Genomic DNA, 20,782 nt, shown 5'->3' with positions numbered 1-20,782 from the left:
TGCCCGGCGCTGCCTGAAGACTCGGAGGGGGGTGCCGTGCGGCGCCGGGGGTCAGGCACAGGCGGCAGGGTGGAGCCCAGCTGCCAGTACAAGGAGGGTATTCCCGACCCTGCCTCGTACAGTGTTCGTTAATAACTGCTGAGCTGCCAGACCGACGGGGAGTAATGCGAATAGTTAATCGTGGTAGTAGAAGAGGCAACCAGGTGACAGCCTCTTCAAAGGCAAGCGTTAGGCTGAACGGGCAGAGTGGCTGAGTGAAAATCCCGAGCCAGGCTACGTCCGTAGGCGCGACAGGTACTCTGCGAGCTCACAGCAAAGATGAATCCCCTTGTGAATATCGGGGAATTGCGCGCAGAGAAAATGAACCCGCGGTTGCCCGCGAAGGAGGGCGAGTGAGCGAGGGTCTGTTTTTTCCCTCAGAAAAGAGCCATTGCAAGGAAGCGATCCTCCTCTGTCAAGAAACCCACTATACCGTGCCCCTCGTTCTGGGCAGGACAATGGTCCTAGGGTGTCTTTGTCAAATATTTTAGTCTCTTACACTTTTACTCATCGAATTTGACTAACCTGAAAGCAAGAGGGCGTCGGGCTCCGCGCCTCCCTCGTGAGAGGGGAGTAGAGTAAATAATAAGAGACCAGAGGGACCGACAAATGAAATTAGCTTTACATTCAAAACTTCCAAATCACTACAAGCAATCGGCTAAACAGGCAGAGTGGCAAAACTGCTGATTCTTGACAGATTTGGCAGCTTGCTTGCACCCTTAACCTTAATATTGCAGAGATACACGTTATCCCTGAGCTTTGTAATGTGTATCCATGAAAAAGAAGAAACAGAAGGTGGTATCGAATGGCATTCATTAAGGATTCGGTCTTAACTTTTTCCAAGAGTCATTAACTTCAACGGCTCAGAGTCCAAGCCAGATTTTCTTCTGGGGCTGAACATCTCGTGGAATTAGAGAAACTGGCAAAAATCAGTTCTTGCATGCTGTCGCTGAAGAAATTTTGAGTCGTATCAGAGACAGTCGTTAGATTTTTTTTCACTGGTAGGGAAAAGCCGAAAAGGAAAGGCTGAAGGAGTGAGACAGCAGGGTTTCTCTCTAGGGGCTGAATCAGAAGGGTAATTTTGACGTTTTTATTTAAAAATAAGTTCCTCTGGTAATGGGATTTTTTTTTTTTCTGTGCTATAAAAGAACCTCTTGATCCTGCAGAAAACGTTAGTGGAAATGGACAGCGCTATGAAAGAGCAAAAACCTTCCCCTAACACTAATTCTGCTCTTGCACTTTCAATTGGTGATACTCCATACCAGTAATTAAGCACTTTGTCCTGTGAAGACCTGTGTTTCACTCACAGGAGTGAGCATGTAAACAAAGGCATATTGTCGTGTTCCTCTTCTGTTCAGCCATGATCCTCACAGGCCAGTTAATCCAGTTTTATGGCCAGGTTATACCAGCACTGCAGCACACAGTGGCTGCACCATGACAGATAAAGGTGTAGAGAAAGGGCTGCCTAGATTAAGACTCTGCACAGCTCTAATCCTGCCTACGCTGAATATTCTCTCCCGTATCTTCCCATCTCACCCGTAGTCTTCTCAGTCCTGTGTGCTACTTCCTTGTAACCTCCTCCCTGATGGCAGCAGCTTCTCACCAGGGAGAATTTGCTCCCATTACCACACCTGATTTAGCCTTTGCTCTTGCTCAGCTTCTGCACAGTGAGCCGGAACCCACAGCTGCTGGAGACAAGATGTCTGAAAACAAGCAGTTACCAGGGTGGGTTTTTTTCTGGTAGTTACTAACCTGCTGTGTGTTTTCTAATGGACCATCTGAAAAAGAGAACTTCATTCTGTTTGGCCACATAGCTGCTCTCCCTCTCTCTTTAAAGACTGCTCTGGACCTAAATCTGCATCCTCTTCTCTAGTTTACTTTGAATGCATCTCTATCTGATGCCTTCCCAAAGGTGTCATACATCCCTGTGGCTATATATCCAGGAAAGCTGGCCAAATCATTAGTGATGAATAATTTATCGGATAAATTTTACCTCTATTTCAGTTGTGAGTTGTCTGCAAACAGCTTGTGATTTCTGCACGCTTATTATTTGATGTTACTGGCCACATAGTGCCTGACTGGTGTCTTACTCATGAGCAACTTGCTGGAAATACTTGAAACTTGAGACAAAGATGATACAAAGCTTAGCCCTACAAGAAGCTGAGTACTCTAGATGAATTTAACAAAAAGACTTAAGTGGGAAAGTGAATTGTTTGGCATCATTCAGCAAGACTGGGCTCATACTGGTGGTTAAGAACATGCTTACATCCTCTGCTGAAACAGAGCCCAAAGCAGCAAACGCCTTGTGGGACGCAGTGTTTCTGTTCTCTGACACACCTCTTGCAGAGATTTTGCTTTGAAAATATTTTCTGTCAGTGAAAAACAATACAGTGTTCAAAATCAACATACCTGTAAAGAGAAGAAACAGTATTTCAGGATCACTTAAAGCTCTGTAGTGTATCTGTGGCTGTTATTTTGATTTTGGTCCAGATACCTCCTAAGTCCTAGACCTCCTTGGCTTGCCCTGCTTGTGCCAAGTTTTGTTACAATCCCAAATTTTCTGTTATGGCTATATTATCTCCTAGTTTTTCTGTCTCCTGCTAGAATTTATTCAGTAGTGTTTCAGAGACTTTTAAAATTATTATTATTTTTTAAGGAGGAGAGGCAAGGGCCAAAAGAAACACAAATTGCAGTATCTAAGGAAAAAGTACTTTGGGAAGGAAACTCTCATTTTCTCTTCACAGCTCTAGTGTAGAGAAATTAAGAGCAAACTTATCTGCTCTGCTCCAATTCCTCTGTGCCACTCAGATGTGAATCACAGATGCTGCTTTTCTCGCACAATGTCGCTTGTCTCTATCTTGTCTTCCTCACATCAGATTTCTCTGTTTCGAGAGTCGTGTTTGCTTCAGCTTTCTCTTTGGTCCTTCAGGTAACTGCAGTGGAGTCTTCTGCCCCAGAACTGTCATACTTTGCCCCTTGTGCTTTACTGCATATCTCCCCAAAACCTCTCCATTCCTTTCACTTTGGGACTGCTCATATTGTCTCACCTTTAATTAAACATAGCTTTATTTCTCTGTTTACTGTTTTTCATGTGTAATACACCCTTTACAGAGAGCAATACCAGCAGTCTCTCTGCTACAGTCTCTGTAATAGTTACAGAGGTTACAGTCTCGTTTTTTGAACGTACTATGGCAGCAAAAGACAGTTTGTGCCTTGAAAAGCTTGCAGCGTAGAGAAATGGCAGGCAAAAAATGAGGGGCAAATGGGATTAGTAGCTCCTTCCTTGATTGAGGAGAAATGAAGAAAAACAATTTAAAGACCATGGAGAGTTCCTCCATTAACATCCAGCAGACATTAGAGGCTCAGACCTGGGTCTAGGTGCTCTAAGGCTGTGCAGATCGGTGCTTTAACCACAAAGCTGTTTTTCCTACCTCTCCAGTGTTGCTCCCTGTTCTCCTCCTGTTCCCCGAACGTGGAGCAGACAGTCCACCCTCACCCCCGAGACCCACCAGCACCGTGTCTTTCCAGTATTCTGCACTTCCCTCTCTTCAGAACTCCTTCCTGTGCGGTTTGAGAGTGCTGAGCACGAACAGCAGAAGAGGAATGGAGACTGTCCACTGCATATATAGGCTGTTATTTTCCCCTACACGCTCCTCTGGCTGCCTTTGACCAGATTGCTCTCTAGCTCTGTTTCTGTGCCTTTTCTGTCGGCTCTGGATTGGAGAAAGGATGACCCTGAATCTCTTATTTCTGAGGGTTGTTGCCAATCCTCCCAATCTCCCAGCTAATGAAATTGTAGCAGGGAAGTCGTACCATCTCCTAACACTCTGCCCCTCCCAGGTCCAGCTAACTGCTTTTTTGGAGATAAGAAATAAATTGCAGACGAAAAGAAATGTGGTTTTCATTTTCATATTTTAAAAGACCCCTGTAATTCAGAACCTTCACACATCCTCAGGAAGGGAGAGGTAATCACTAACAGGACACTTATCTTTTCAGGTGGGATTATCAATCTATTTCTCTCTGCTGCTTTGGCTGCATTTACTTTTTCTAGCTCCATTTCAATGGTTGTCTTCAATGCAGCATCTCAGCACCTTTCAATTTTAATCAATTACATCTTACAAATCACCAACGTAGCAGACTGAGGAAATTATCACTCTGCTATTTTAACAATGGTAAACTAAGGCAGAGAAATTAAGTACCTTGTCTTTAGTGGCACGTGTGGCTGGGCAGCCCAAGAAGAGGAGCCCACAATTCTCTCTATTGTGCTTTGATTGAAACACCCTGTTAAGGTTGTTGTTGTTCCTCTCCCGCCCGTGAGGCTGGCTCCGTGTTCACGTGCCTCTACTCTGAGAGGGACAGCAGAGGGGTCCTACGACTTGACTTCGATCTCCTGGGAGGTAGGATTTGCAGTTGCGTGTTTCAAGTTGCCACTCGAAACTGCGACATATCTACTTTCAGTGGTTCCTTCTGCCTTGCCTCGCTGAGAGTGCCTGCAGTCTGACAGACCTCATATAGAAGGGCAAACTCTATGTTGTATCTATATGATAAAGAGGGCTGAACTCCTTTTTTTTCCACCAGTCGTACAGCACGCTTTCTGCTGTAGACCTTGGGAATGCTTTGGTGCTGCTTACACGAGGAACCAAATTGTTTTTGACCTCAGTGAAGAGGGGGCCAAGAGGGACACATCTGATGCCTTTTAGCAACCGCAAGGTTTTCTGTAGAATAGACACAGCCTATGAAACAAACACACAACTGGAGTTAGGGTGCTTTTGAAAACATTGTCTTTATTCTCTACCTCCCTTTCTTCCAGGAAAGGCTCTTTGCTTATTCCCTCTTCAGAAAGGGACTTTTCTGGCACACAGCCTAGCTTGGCTGGAGATTAGGGATTCTGTCTGCCCCTTCATCCTTGAATATTTCCTTTTAATTTCACAGTTTAAATTCCAATTGTGTAATTACATTCTGCCTACCCCAAATTCCTCTGTAATTTCAATTGGACACGGTGTCCTTCACTCTCTAGGCAGAACTCTTGCAGTGCTGTGGGGCACTGTTAAAAGGCTGCCACGCTCCGCTCTAGTCCCATTTCATGTAAATGGGGAAAGAGAATGGACCAAGATCCCTTTGAACTAAAACTGCTGCTCCATATAGACGAGACAGGGGTTGCTATAGAGTGACAAGGCAGCCTTAGCCCATGGCAATACACTGGGCATTTTTTACAATGCCTCAGTCTAAACAGACTTTTGGAGTAAAAGTCTAAATCTGTCTGGAGGTATTTCTCCCCCACAACACCGTACCCTTTGATCACAAATAAAGCTGTACAGGGACCCCCAAACAGCTACTTTGCTGAATTTATGTGGCCTGGGAGTACCTGCTCACACCATTTAACATGGCAGAAATGCCACAGTGATTTAATTTAGGCTTGGGGAGTTGTGTAGCAATGAGAGGGTACACAGCACAGACGCCTAGTTAGGTAAAACGCTTTACAAAAACTGGCAAGTCCCATGCATTTTATGACCCAACCTCAATGCTTCTTGCAGATTTTTCCCTCTTGCAGCATTTTCCCTCAATCCCTACTCTGGTGGTGATCGCCAAGTCCTACATCCCAATTTGTTTTATCACAACATTCCCTGTTTTAAGTGTTGGTGTCTACTTTACATCAATGTGAAAAATATTTCTGCTTCTCCTGCCTCCTCTTTGCTTTCCACGTCCTTCCTTACTGTGGCACAGCTGCTTAGTTGGTCAGCATGCCTGCAGGTGGCCCTGTACCAGAGATATTCACCTTTCATATTTCCACTAGCTTCTGCTGTGGTCTTCTGTGGAAATTCAGGATGGAGAAAGGGAGGGAGAGTGTATCCATGAGAGAACACTCCTCCTTTTGTCTTTCAGAACAAGCTTCCTCTCATCGTGCAAGTTCTGCATCATGTTCACAGAAGAAATTGCTCACCTGGTTTAAAGTGATGTTCTACACATCTCAGCAAAAAGGAATTGTTTTACAACAGAAACTAGGATTCTTCAATTATTGATCATCTTCAACCACGCGCCATATTCTTTTCACCCTGTGTACACCATTGTCAGAGGACCATGGGTCTGATACCAGAATTAGCAACAGAGTCCTTTACCAAAGTCCATTTCCCTTCGCTGCACAAGTACTCTGGGTTGTCCTCCTACCATGTAATGTCAAATCTGAAATGGAGCCATTGAATTATTTAAATATTTCAGTTTAGTTTAAGACTGATACTACTGAATTTTTGTATCCTGTTTCTTAGGATTGCTAAGGTTTCTCAAGGCCTCCGGATCTTTGTATAATCAAAAGTTTCTTAAGACTGTTAACATTTCTCAAGGCTTTATGACTCTGTCAGACAAAGCATTGTCTAGAAACAATGCCCAAGATAAGACCAGCAGATGTTCAAGATGTAAGTTAACCGAGTTAGCAGAGTGTCACCAAACAAGTGATAACAAATCACTTCAGCAAATCAGTAATACACATATGTCTAGAAGACGAGCCATGAAGAGTGTGAAATGACCACCTAAGGAAATAATGAATTGTGGAACTGGGTAATTGTTTCCTGAAATAGGTGTGTTTATGGTAAATAACCCCATGAAATGCATTAAATATTCATGTTTTAAATGTATAAAAACGAATGTACTTTTGTCTCGTGGCATGCAGGTTTGGCAGACAGATCCCCCTGCATCCAGCTCTGCATTTAATGATACCTGCTTAATAACAACTCTGTTGTTATTGAGTCTTTTATTTCAGAATCCTTACCCAGCTGCACCTAACTTCACGCTCTCAGTGAGGAGTGTTAAAAAGCAAGGGGGTTTTGGAAGTTCTGACTTCGAATGAAATAGACTTTACCCGAACTAGACACCTAGCTCATTGCTGGCAGTTCTGTATCTACATGGAGCCTCAGTAAATTTGAATTTTGATGGGACTTCTGCTTTATGTACTCTGCAGATTTGGGCCTGTTCCCCAGAGACATCTTCATGCCTGCTCCTGTGGTAGCAGACCTGAGGCTGCTGTTTGCATCTCTGGCAAACAGCAGATAGATCAGGTGAGATCAAGTAGACCATATTTCCATGTTTCCTTGGTTAGCTTATGCTGTTAGAAGTGAGTTGTTGTTAGGAGGAAACAGAGCATGTAATAACTAGAGTTGGATTTTGTTTGGCTTTGAGTTATAAATTTTAAAGGAGAGGAAAGAGCCATCATGTTCATCCCCAAGTTTGTCATACAATCAGCAAGGGGCAAGGCAGTAGTATGGGCAAGAAAATGAAACATCTGAAGGTACAAGTGCCAGCGGGGGGAAGTCACTGTTGCTTATTGTCAGTTTTGGTGTGACACAGAAAGTTCAGCTAATCCTCTTAGTTACAGAGACACACGGGTGGGGGGAGATTGTTATCTCAAGCAATTTGCTGGCTCTACTCCTTTTTTCCTTCGAGTTTCTTTTCGCCTAATTGAGCAGCATTTCTTCCTGGGACTGGTTTGCAATAATCCTGGGGCCTCATCTGGGAAAGCACTGAAAAATACAGAAAGCAGAAGCAGCCCGGGTGAGGCAGCTACTGCCATGAGTTTCTCTCTTCAGAAAGGGTTTGGCTCCAAGCGCTGAGGGTTAAAACTAAGATAAAGATTCAAAGTGATACAGAACAGTCTGCTGATCAAAGTGAGAGGCAGAAAGGTGTATCTCTGATGTGAGCTGGAAGGTGGTGTAATTAACAGGTATTCAGAAAACTAGCAGCTGCTTATTTAAAAGAAAACATTCAGGAGCTTGATGGTCTGAAGTGGAGCATGGTCTGAGTGGGGTTGAGAATTCCGCTGGAGTGCATCAGAAATGTGTTGATTCCACTTTCATTGCCAAAGGGATGTATCTGCGGTAAATCTAATCAAGAGTCAAAAGGTGAACAAGAACAATAATAACTGGGGAGGTTTGTTTTTATTTATCCAGGAGATAAGGATTCAAGCTACAGGAATAGAAGGAGAAAAAGATGCCTCTTTCTGAGCAGACCTTTATTCCATCCATGCTTACTCATCATCAAGGTTTTAATATTCTATTACTAAGGCTATTTAACAGTCTCTCAGCCTCGAGGCTCGTAAAGTTTGTGCAGATACTCTGCCACTTGCCACAGGTGTCTTTTTACAAAAGACCTGAATAATTAACATGGGATAGTCCTCAAGATGGCAGTAGCCAGGAGCCATTCTTCAGTAGCCTCCCAGCATTGTTCCCCGTGCTGGTGTTACCATTAGGAGAGATTTCAAAACCCCATTTCCATGTGCTGGCAGAGCGTAAGTCTCTGAAGGCACCAGACTATTTCAAGTACTGTGATCTTATATCCTAGGGAAGTAAGGGCTCTGGTTCTCAAGCCCTAGTGATTCACTGTGGAGAAATCTAAGATACTACTGATTGCAGCTACCTGCATTACTAAGGTCCTGGAGGTAGTTAACCCAAGGAAGAAGTAGTCAAATGAATGGTGTGTCAGCTTGTAGCCTGATGCTCTCATGTAAATCTCATTACAACTGATACCAATTTACTCTGATAGCCTGCACTGAGAACTGCAGAAATAAGTGATTTAATTCAAGATCATATCACTGTATTTCGCTGCAGCGGCTAAGAAATTTATTACCTTTAGCTCTGGCAATGGGTTACCTTTTCAGTTAGGGCAGCTAAACCCAACTGAGACTGCGAGTCAGAGCTATTCAGATGAGAGAGGGACAGAGCTGACATCAGTCACAAAGCAGTTGTAAAGCAAGTAGTATAGTGCTTTTAAAAGAAAAGATGTTCTACTGATGTCCTGCTAGCACAGAACAAGGAAGTGACGAGTTTGATATGTACGTCATATTTAGACACCCTTTTTGATTTGGCTTATGTTCTTCAGTCTCTCCCTAGTGTTGTGTCACCTGGGGGCTTGGAACACCTCTGAGATCACAGGTCCAGACGGATGCCCTGGGTTTGGCCATGCCCAGATCTGCCCCATGACACACAAGTGGCATTTGTTGCTGGTTTCCAAACAAAGGAAACTCCAAGTGTGGATCAAACAAGATTCATGGTGTGCTCCACCAGGTTTTTGATTCAGACATTTGCAGAATGAGGGCCATGGCGTGTGCTGTGTCTTGTACCTTCAGGCCACTTTAGTGTGCCTCTACCGCCCACCTGCATCGTAGATGGTAACTGCATTTCCTTATTTGACATCCGTGTTGTGAGGAAAATGTATTGGGAAATGTAATTACCAGATGCTACAGCAGTGAGGGCACCTTCGGTGGATTCATTGTAGTTCTTTTGTTTCTTTATATACTGGTAAAATTAATCAAAGCCATAATTTGCTTTCCTAACCTGTTCTAATTTATGGTTAGAGCCTATAGGGGTGCAGGGGCAGGAAGAAGGGAACTTGTAACTGTGTGGCGTGTGAGCAGCACAAAGCAGTCCTTGGACCCTGACATACACAGAGAATGCTCCGTGGTGACTTCTCTGAGAGTCCGCAGTGCTTCAAACAGCACAAGGAGGAGTCAGGAAAGGGTAGGAATTGCTGGATTCATGGATCTGTCTCTTCCTTATGCAGGTCTGCACAGCTAGCTACTTGCATGCAGGACTATACTATGCTCTTTAACCCTCTCAGTGAGCATTCACGTTTGTAATACTGAAAATATATGGAAAAGTTACAATTTTTTTTAGCCAGATATGCTTCCTGAATCCTATTCTGTAGTACTAGACTGCAGCTCTGACAGTGAGATAGCATTCACAGTTGTAAAGACAGTGAAGAAATTGGAAATGGATAAAATGCATGCTTAATGACTTCTTCAAATATGTTTAATACATATCATTGTAGTTACGTTTCAGGTAGGTGAGTGTTAGTTTTCCTTTAATCAGAAAAATACTGTCTAAAACCACTGAAAGAGACAGAATTGCAGCTGAATATCATGAATGAAATAACATTCACCACCGTGAATAGGACCACCACATTTCCCAATAGCAGCTCCCTGTCTTCTCCTAATTTCCCCCTCCCTTTCCCCTCCCTCCTCAAACATATACACATACACTGTGGGAGGAATGACAGCTGTTCTTCATGGAATGACAGCCCAGGGATATTGCATCCTCCCTTAAAAAAAACAGGCAGGCTATAGAATAAGGTCAGTGAAGGGAGACAAAGGGGTCTCCCAGAGATGGCAAAGGGTAATTTATTGACAGATGAGATAGACGTTACTACAGAAAAATATTAAATGGATTCTTTTCCCCTGTCTTTGGAAGGGGAGAAAAAAAAAAGTGGGAAGGGTTAGGAAGGACAGATGCCAGAAATAGAGACAAATTTCCCTGGAGAGGAAGAAGAAATCCTGAAGGAAATTAGGATCATGACACAGCTGGAAAAAAAAAAAAAAGAGAGAGAGAGAAAAATCAGAGCATCCAAAATTCTGTCCTAGAATCCTGTCTGGAAACAACAAAAAAGGGCAGCGGAGAAGGAACCCCACCACTATCAGCAGCCTTGCTTCAAAGGCAGTCTGTGAGAGGAGGAAGTGCTGGTGAAACAGAGCGCCTGATTAAAAGCCAGTGCTTGAAAAGGGCTGTCGGGAAATTACAGAGCTGTGCATGCACCCAACGTCAGCAGCGAGGAAGACTCTGGGAGCACTAATCAAAGGGAGGATGAGGGAGCATATGGAGCATGGAGATTTTATTAAGGACAGGAGTGAGCCAGGGTTCATATAATCGGGGCAGTCAAGCCCAGGAGATGGGAAGGAAGAAAAGGCCAGACACCAGAACTGGTGCAATAAACTGGTATAGTGCTGTCAACTTTGACAGTATGTCAGTTCCTGCTGCAAGGAAAGAGCCTGAGTGAGAGGCTTAAATACTGGATGTTATGAATATAGTTTCTCTGGGCCAAATTCACAACTTTTCCCAAAATAACTGTGAATCAGAGGGCAGGAAGAGCCAATATACCAATGCGCTGTGGTTTGGCTTCTGTAACACCACATTGCGCCATGACAGGAAGATACCAAAGATGTGTTCCGGGAGCTTGTGACATTAAGAGTTTTTGATTTTCACCTGTCAGGGCCAGACTGATGACAGAAGAGTCACCAAATACAATTTCCACAAAGATAAAAGCAGCAGAACAAAAGAAATTTGAAGGAGAACAGACTTCATTTACATTGACAAGCAGGAATAGATTTAAGCCAAACAGTGTTTTATTCTTCTCTTTTGTGCAAGGAAAGTAGTTCTTGAGTGTGTGACTTAGTCCATGTGGTAGAATAAGGGAATAGGAAGATTGTGTGTGTCCACTATAATGTGCCACATGAAATATACTCCTAATCCTGTCACTGCCTCCATAAATCCTAGCAAGACATTTGTCTCAGAGCAGGTTCTTCTGCCAATTGGCTAATCTCACCTAAAATCACAATACCCCTCCCATTCCAGCAAGCACCCTGATCTTAGAAGGTAATCTCTTATCATATGCAAGTCCAGGAGAAGCACGAGGCACTGCATTGCCCTGTGTTGTCAGCCAACTACTTTCCAAACTAAGTCAGGTTAAAAAGTGACTGAATTAATGCTAAACATGGGTTTTAAATGATCTAGAAGGGGAGCATTCGTCCCATCTCCATGATTGCCGTGCTCACAGCTGGAGAGAATAATAGTCTACACAGGATTTCAGGCTTTGATATTCTAGAGGCATTTGCAATCTTTCAAGCCTTGAGAGAGTGAGTAGGACAAAGCAAAAATAAAAGCTGGCATTTTGCTGGGTTTCACTGTTAAATGGTAAGGAAGTGTTAAATGCTAAAGACAGCTTGTACTTGCAGTGGGTGATTTAACCAAGCTTTCGGTGGAAGGCTGCAGCATGCCGCGAGTGCAATCTGCCACACTGAGCCACAACCAATCTGATTGTTTATGAATCATTTCTCAAACAGAAAAATACAGGGAAAGCTGCCAGTTTTGCCAGGAATGTATGTCCCAGCCATGTGATGGCCTGCATTTCTATTTGAAACCACCTGTACCACCACAGTGTGACCCAGATCCGAAAGATGATCCAGGCGCTGCAAAATTCAGTGCAGCATACCTAGCTTTTAGGGACTTGCCCGCCTACTGATCCTGCAGCTCTCTGGTAGGTACCTGGCTTCCTTACACAATGCAGTCACTGCCCTAATACCACCACAATGAATGGGGAATCTCTTCAGAAAATAAGCAAGAAATGCCAAAGGCTGAGTCTGTTTCTGTCTTAATGCAGCATTTTATCCTGGTGTATTTGAGGGTTCTCACTGAAGTAGAGCCTTGCTGTCGTAGCTTGGAGACGGCCACAGGGGAATCACTATCACCATGCCTTCACCTCTAAAAAAAATATACATTTTCTGTCAAATCAACAGGCTGATCTGACAAATGCCATACCCACATCATCTCTAGATCTAACATAAGAAATGTGATGTCAGTGTGCTTCCTGGAGCTGGGGAAGGCAAGCAGAGAGAGATGGGATTACCAACTTCTGGAAGCACTCTGCAATTATACTGGATTGTAACGGATAAATATGAAACTGCAGTGAAGCACTTCTTTCCAGCCTGTGCTCACAGCTCTGAAGTTACCTTCGGTCCTTAAACCAACCTTATCCACGATCAAGACATAGCCCATAACAGAGGTGACAAAAAGCAGCGAGTGACCCTTTTCAACTCAGTAGGTTAGTATTCAAGTCCTCTCGGAAGGCAGTGCTTTAACTCACTGAGAGCACCCGAGTCCGTGTCTGAAGAAGAGCCAGGCTCTTTTCCTAGGCTGTTGGTTATTCTGGAGTGAGAGTCCCACATCAACTATTTCCATTTGAATTGATTATTTAAATATTCTTTGGGCCAGAAAGATAGAGCACAACTTTGCAGGTTAGCAGTCAGGAGCCATGACTTGGGAGGAGAAAAGCCTGCACCGATGAATGCTTAACTCTTTCATGTCAAATATTCTCTGGTCTGAAATATATTTCTGACCCTCTCGGGCGACTGCCTTAATCACCAGTATAGAGAGTCGTGCTTGTGCTCTCTGGAGGCCAGTGAGTATTTAATTGTGCCACACAGAGCTGAGTGATTGCTCAGGCAGAATGACTTTGTTAGCAGGATAAATTTAGCCTGATCTTTTGAAATTTTCTGCAGACTTTCTCTGTTGCAGTGTTCACATACAATGCTGGACTCAGTGTCTGGGTCTTTAATACACTCACAGATGCAATCTCTTCTTTTTCCCAGACTGGGTCTGTTTTGTTGATTTAATTTATAAGTCTTTTAAGGTGAGAATATCTTGAATTGTGCTGCTTGCAGTACACACCGAAATGGGGTCCCGGTACCAGTTAAGACCTCTGGATACTAATGGAGTAACAATTGTATCCTTAGCTTAGCCCCAAAGGATGCTGAGAAATAGAAGGTCGTAAAGGGGAAATATTTGGAACCATTGAGCATGGATATCAGATGAAAAAGACTCGCTCCACAAAGGGCAGGAAAAACACAGCGTCTCCCTGCATCCAGGTTGGAAACGGTTCTCTGGCAGAGCTCTTCCGTAGCATTGCGACAGGCAGAGCTGGCCGAGCTGTTTGTGAAGAAGGGTTGTGGTCTTAAAGGTAAGCTAAAACACCAGCTAAAAATGCTGGTTCTCAGTGTGGCACAGAAAATGTAACAATTCTTGGGGAAAAGGGAAAAAATGAGCTGAAGGCAAGCGAATTTCCCTTCCTGTTTCCCTGTGTATCAAGTGGGGGGTTATGTTCCATATTAACTTCGGCAACCAACACTGAGAAATTTCTTTGGCACCTTCAGATAGAAAATGTCTGCTTTTGAAATGCAACATTTGGACTTTTTTCCTTAATTGGACTAAATTTTTTAAAACACAGGACTGACTTGTCAGAAATATCTTTTGTGGTCTCTGCCTTTTTCTAGTGCTTTTGCAGTGAATAGCTATGATTTTGTGCAAAGTAGCAACTATTCCACTGCAAATTTCTAGGAGGAAAATCATTTCTATTTAGCAGTAGCGTTAAAGCTCTTGAATTGGGCCACATTCTGCTGCCAATGCAGTTTCAGGGACACTTGGAAAATATTTTGAACAGCAGGGAAGAACAGTGATAACCACTACACAGTCTCTCAATGGTGTGAATATTGTGGGTTATTTTACCGTTGGCTGTTTATGGCCTATTTACAGTATAATCACACCAAATCAGGTTATAACATGTCTCTCTTTTTTGTCTTTTTTTTTTTTTTCTTTTTAGTGAAAATAGAATCCAGCATCATTTTTAAAAAATTTACTCTAGCTGTTCCTAAGAGCTAAGGAATTATCAGGCAGTAGGCAAGTATGCTGTGTTCTCCAAGGCATTTGTAACATGGAGACCAGGAGAGAGGGAAGTTATTTACAGTTTCTATACACTTGCTATACTGTACTATAGCTATATTGTTGTAAACATGGCCAAAAAAGAGGAATTATAAAAGAGACCTAATTGCAGACAGAAGAGAGATTTGCTAATGAGGTGAGGAATTACTTTACTGCGTGTAACTGCCATCAGAACAAGCTATGAACACATGTATGAGATCAGTTCAGTGAAGTAATATTCTTATTCACTCCATCCATACCAGACAGTGTCAGTGTGTTTTGGGATTAGAAGAAACACTTAAGTTGTCTGAATTTGTAAATGGCAGCTTAAAAGGGTAACAGCTCTGCCATGTTACAGATTGTCTATTAGACCATGCAAAAGTCTCATCCAAATATCTGCTCTCTCTTGAGAAAACCTGTCATGAGAACTAGCCTGCACTAAACCTTTGGCTTTCCAACACCTCTTGTAGCCAGTGGGGTAGAAATCTGCTTGCCAACATTGGGAAGGAGTGGGCATCTGTCACCTGAAAAAGCAGAAAACAAAAGTTCTGCCAGAGATCTACTGCTGGAAAGCAATGTCTCAGCTGCCTCCACAGTGAGCCTACAGGAAAAGCAGTATTGCTTCTCAGCTTGAAGAAGCGTGCATGCAGATGAAAAGGACAGCTTACTAAGCTGATCTATGGAGTTAGCAGTGGAGATGCTTTCAAACAGTCGGCCATGCTTTCTGTTCTTTGTAGGATGATACTATCTCACAACTGTGAGCCCTTCTCGTTGTGAAGAAGAATCATAGACTCATAGAATGGTAGGGGTTGGAAGGAACCTTTAGAGATCATCTAGTCCAACCCCCCTGCAGAAGCAGGGTCACCTAGATCAGGTCGCATAGGAACATGTCCAGGCGGGTCTTGAAGACCTCCAAGGAAGGAGACTCCACAACCCTTCTGGGCAGCCTGTGCCAGGGCTCCCTCACCTGAACAGTGAAACGAGCTTAAATGAAAAAATACATATTGGTTTACTTTATTTTCATGGAATCACAGAATAGTTTGTGTTGGAAGAGACTTTAAAGATCATCTAGTTCCAAACTCGCTGCTATGGGGAAGGGCACCTTGCACTACAGCAGGTTGCTCAGAGCCCCATCCAACCTGGCCTTGAACACTTCCAGGGATAAGGCACATACAACTTCTCTGGGCAACCTGTTCCAGTGTCTTACTACCTTCACCTTCCTTACATCTAATCTAAATCTACTCTCTTTCAGTCTAAAATGGTTACCCTTGTCCTATCACCACACTCCCTGACAAACCATAATAATCCCTTGCTTTGTTTTTCTTTTTCCCCTTTGTTTGAGACTCTGTCCTTTCTGTGACTGTCCACTCAACTCCTGCTTAGATTTTGGCTAACCCAGCTCATGCTGGGAGCAGCACCATTAGGTAGGCAGGGCAGGTAGCCAGGAAGTCCCATTATGCAGCCACCGTCACCTGCAAATTGCTGCCTCTAGCAGCCCTCATCCTTTGTCTGGCAGTTTCCTATAAATCTGAAAGATCCAGACAGACCACGACATTTTATTGGTTTCAGAAGTGGGATCTCTCTTGGACAGGCACTGTTGGCAAGCACAAGGTGCTTTGCCATTCATGTTGAGGCAATTGGTTCAGTGTGAGTGTAAAGACACTGTGTCTCTGTGAGTCTGTTTGTGCCATGAAAAACTAGACACTGAGTGGCAACAACTGGGAGAAGAATTTGAGAAAGAGGGATGGCATAATCCCAAGTCCTAGACTGAGAGCCACTGCATGGATCCTGATCATATTTGGCAGGAGTTTTCCAGATGGCAGGCTAAAGTTAAAGATGCTATGTGCTAGCTACTGGGCAGTTGTCATAGGGCAGTAATGAATTTGATTGATGAGTTGAAAGGGGAAAATGTACAGTTGGAAAAGGAAAATGAGAAAAGGAAAATTGAAAAAATTCTTGGGAAGTAAAGTGTAAGCAGTTAGAAATGCAAACTAGACTGCTCAAGTTGAAACTTCAGCCCCAGGTAACCACAGAAGCTGAAGAGTGGAGGAGGAGGTTGTTGGAAGCTACTAGGTAGTCCCAGTTCAAGTCTGTTGTGCTATGTATGATGCTGATTTGGACAGGGATGTCTAGAAACAAGCAGACCCACATCTCCTAGCCTCAGGGCCAGGTGATAATGATGACCATCTCCCATCCCCTGCTCTCTTGGCACCAGAAATTAAGACTGACCAACCAAGCAGGGACCTTAAGGGTTTACTGCGCTAGAATTAAGAGGTCTAGAGGAGAGATAACAAGCTCATCTGCAGAAAAGGAACCAACCAGCTCCACCTTTCTTCAGTTGAAGCTCCATCATTGGCATTGGGTCCAGAATATTGTTGGATACCACAGAGCCAAATATTACTGGTCCGTTACGGACTTGCACTAAGTGCTGGGGATGCATGATGCATCTTGCTGACCATGGAGGGAAAAGAGTATGGCCCTGGGCCTCAGCAGTCAGCCTGCAGACTGTTCTGCTGAAACCTGTGATCTTAGGTGAATCAGAAGGACCTGTTGCCCTCAGGGCTGGACAACCCCTTCTTGTAGAGCTGCATCCCTGGTAGGTGATTTGGGAGCCTGTACACTTCTGACCTAATTAGGGAAATCAAGGGAGTGTAGAAATCTTTAGCTTTAGCCATTAAGACAGGTTTAAACTGTATTAGTTTCCAAGAGGTCCTTCAATGCATGCTAACAGATTTGCTGCTATATACCCTGCAGGATAAAAATCAGAGGAAAACCTTAGCTAAAGTAAATGTAAAAGAGCTAGGCCATCTCCATGCAAAAGACAAAAGCAAAAAGGGGAAACTGGGAAATGTTTTCAGTTAGCTCCTGAATGTAAGAGATGATGGCAAATGTGTTTGGAGAAGGGTATCTCTCCAAGCCAGTTCAGTGGGCTGAACAACCTCCCCTCCTGCAGCAGCTAGATGGGTTTCCCTCATTTGCTTCTCATGACAGCCCTCTGGGAACTATGTCAGGAGATGAGCTGACACCATATAGTTTGAAAGGATAATGAGTGAGCAGCCAGAGAATGCAAGGGATGTGAGCTCAGAGCTACATCCAAATCAATCAGCACTAAACCTAGAACTTAAATATGCAGGAAACTGGGGTGGAGGCTTGGTTTCGCGGCAGTACCACTAAGGAATGTAGTCCCAGTCCCAAGACAGTGGTCACAGTTAATGATCACTGCCTTACAACATTCCATATAGGAGCCCAAATATTGATAGAAGGTGAGGACACTTTCAAAGGACAGCCTCCTCCTCACAAGCAGTTAGTTTGCATTGTAGGTGTTCATGGGAAAATTGACTAACCGCTCACTCATCAGGGCTAAACTAACTCTGTCTAATGGACAGCCAATCTATCCGACCTTACTTTGAAGTTCCCATAATCTATTGAAGGCTCACTAGTGTGTGGATTCCTGGGGAAAATGGGAAATGGGGACACCACTCTCTTTGTCCCACATTTTACCTCCTACAAATACATCCCTGACTGTTAATCTGTTGCAAACAGCTGCTCCTTTACTTCATAGCAAGGTGGTTAATATTCCACAATACAATTTGCCTTCTGATGTTATTTGTCCCATTACTGAAGTGATAAAGGATCTGAAAGAACAAGGAATCATTGTCACGTCTCATTTCCCCTACAATTCTTCTTTATGGCCAGTAAAAAAATGTAATGGCAAGTGGCGACTGACAGGAGATTCCAGAGCCTTGAACACTGCCTCTGAACTGCTCACTGCAGCTGTTTCCAGCATAAATGATATAGTCAATTTTCTTAATGAATGATCCCCTGTGCTAAACCAAGACCAGTGGCGTGCTACGAACACTCCAGTGCGGCACCCAGGAGGCTGGGTGAGATTTCAGCACCCATCACCTAAAAACACTGGATCACTTTGCAGCACTTTTGAGGGAAAGGAATACGGGAAACTGGATACTATGGGATTAAAATTAGTCATTAGTGAGGCTTAGATACCATCTAAGACCTAGGTCTTATTTTCCTCTTTCTAGGGACTGTTTAAGACCTGGGCAAATAAATGAAAACCATCATTCAACCTGCATGCTATGGAAAGTATCCATCTAGAAAGCACACTAAGCATTCCCTGGTATTTTGTTAATGCTTTCTATGGTAAAGTGCTATCACGAGAGAAAATGTTGACATCTAAAAAGTCAAGAGCCTTCACATGTTGGATAATTCTAAGTCTCACACTAGGGCATGTGGCATTATGTCACAAAAATGTTCATGTACTATGCAACGACCAAACAAACCCACGGAAGCTGGTAATGTCCGTGACACTTTCACATACACTCTTTGCTTGACTTGGGAGTGTGAGCGGTCAGCTATGACTTCATGGCATGAGTAAAGAAAAAAGGAGGCAATGGTTTTAGTCTGCAGCAGGACTGAACTGCCACACAGATCTCCAGGAAAGGATGGAAAAAGATCTGCTTCTGCAGGGGGGTTGGACTAGATGATCTCTAAAGGTCCCTTCCAACCCCTACCATTCTATGATTCTATGAGCAGTCATCTCTGTTTATGAGACAGAGATGAAGGCCTAGACAGGAATATCTGACTTTGGGTTTGTAAATCCTTTTCAGGCAGTAGAAAAAATAGTCTGATTTTCATCAGTGTTCAACGTCTTCAACGTCTAGTAGCCCCAGATTACTCAAATACCTTTTCAGAAATGAGTAGCGAATTTCAGTGGAAGAAAAAGCTCTCAGAATAGAATAGAATAGTTTTCTCAGGACTACTCTCATACTTCTACTGCCTTTTTTTTAAAAAAAAAAAAGGTATAAGGAGAAGTATTGATGAACAGTAGTTTCAACCAAGAGCTGGCTTTCTTAGCCTGCTCCAGGATGAAATCTCTGAAAAGCAAAAATGCTCACTTGCAACCTATCTCTACAGCCCAGATCAGCAGGCAGCAATTAGTTTCTGAGGCATTCACTCTTCTTTCCATCTTCCTGATGGATATTTCATCTGAGTTTATGCTCTCCTCTCTCACCTTCTCTTCACCTTTCTGCCTCTTTTTCCAATAAGGCTAAGATCTGTCACAGACTCTCAATGGACAAGACCTATGCATCCCATCACAACACTGTCACAGGCAGTTACATTAGACAGGCCAAGATGAAAAGCGGTTTGGAAGGGACAGAAGCCATCATGCTTCAGGGCATAGACTTGAACTCTAACCAAGGAAGAGAGATGAAGGAGGGCTTTGGGCCAGGTGGGAAGAAAATTTTACTCAGGGCAGGTTATTCCATAATTACCCACTTAAACTTTCTTTATACCTTCTGAGATGCATCTGGTTCTGGCCAACATCAGAGACAGAAGGGGTGGATCGCTGGTCTGATCCAGGAGGGGCATGAGTTTCTTCATCCTTTTTGCTGGTACACTGAGTTTATAACATTTTCTGAAACCACAATGAAATCTCTTTCCAAGCATGACCCTTGCTCTGCCAGTGATAGCCAAAACTCCTTTCCCTAGCCCCGTCCTTCACACTTCCACAAGCAATACAGAGAGAAGCCAGCACAAAGCCAGGTCAAGATGATAAGAACAAAGCCTTGAAGACTGTTCTTAGATATCAGCTTTACTTCAACAGAGGAGGAAATTTTCAAAGGGGTGAACTCTTTCTGTCTCTCTCTCAGGCAGGAGTCTCCTGGGAGGAGAAGAAAACAGCTTTCATTCTAGCGAGTCATGATATTTATGGCCCTTTTATGGGTTTTGTTTGAAAATATAAAAGTAGATGGACTTAAATCTGTTTCAAAAGAGAGGAGATGGGAAGGGGAGAGACAGAGCATATGAAGGGCACGTGGGTCTGAATCATCTGCCCACGTTCAAAAGAAAATCAAACACCTTCTTTGTTTTAATATGGACCCCTTCTGACAATCATGAGAATAATGTCTGACCTTTTCTTGCATAGCCCCTTTTATCCCTAATGACTTACAAATTTTATATGTACACTACCACCAAGAACACTCACCTCGGGATGAAACATGGCAACTATTAAATTATGCAACTGCAGCACCATGCAACAGTTCAGGTGCGATTGCTCCCAGGAAGCAGGCTTTCACATCACGTCTCCTGCAGAACCCAAAGCTTTATACTGTATTCCTGAGGGGCAACTGTCAGCTTCTGCTTGCTCACATACCAGAGTCTCATGTGGGCTTTTATCCATCCCATTTGTGGTGTCTGTTCAGCAACCCAGGTTGCACCCTTTTGAGGGCCTCCTGCTTTTCATATGCGGAATCTCCTCTGACCCTTTGCCTCTAGGCAACACTTTTGATCCAATTCATAGACTATGGAGTGCACGTCTTGCAAAATTATTGAGGGAGGGAAGTTTAAGTTGAAGAACTGGGGTTTGCATTTAGTTTTGAACATAGCAGGCCTGTGGTTATGTTATCTGCTCTGGAAATGAACCTTCCTGGGTTATG

This window comes from Colius striatus, chromosome 1, assembly GCF_028858725.1.
Source record: "Colius striatus isolate bColStr4 chromosome 1, bColStr4.1.hap1, whole genome shotgun sequence".
Classification (NCBI taxonomy): Eukaryota; Metazoa; Chordata; class Aves; order Coliiformes; family Coliidae; genus Colius; species Colius striatus.
This window is presented reverse-complemented; position numbering follows the sequence as displayed.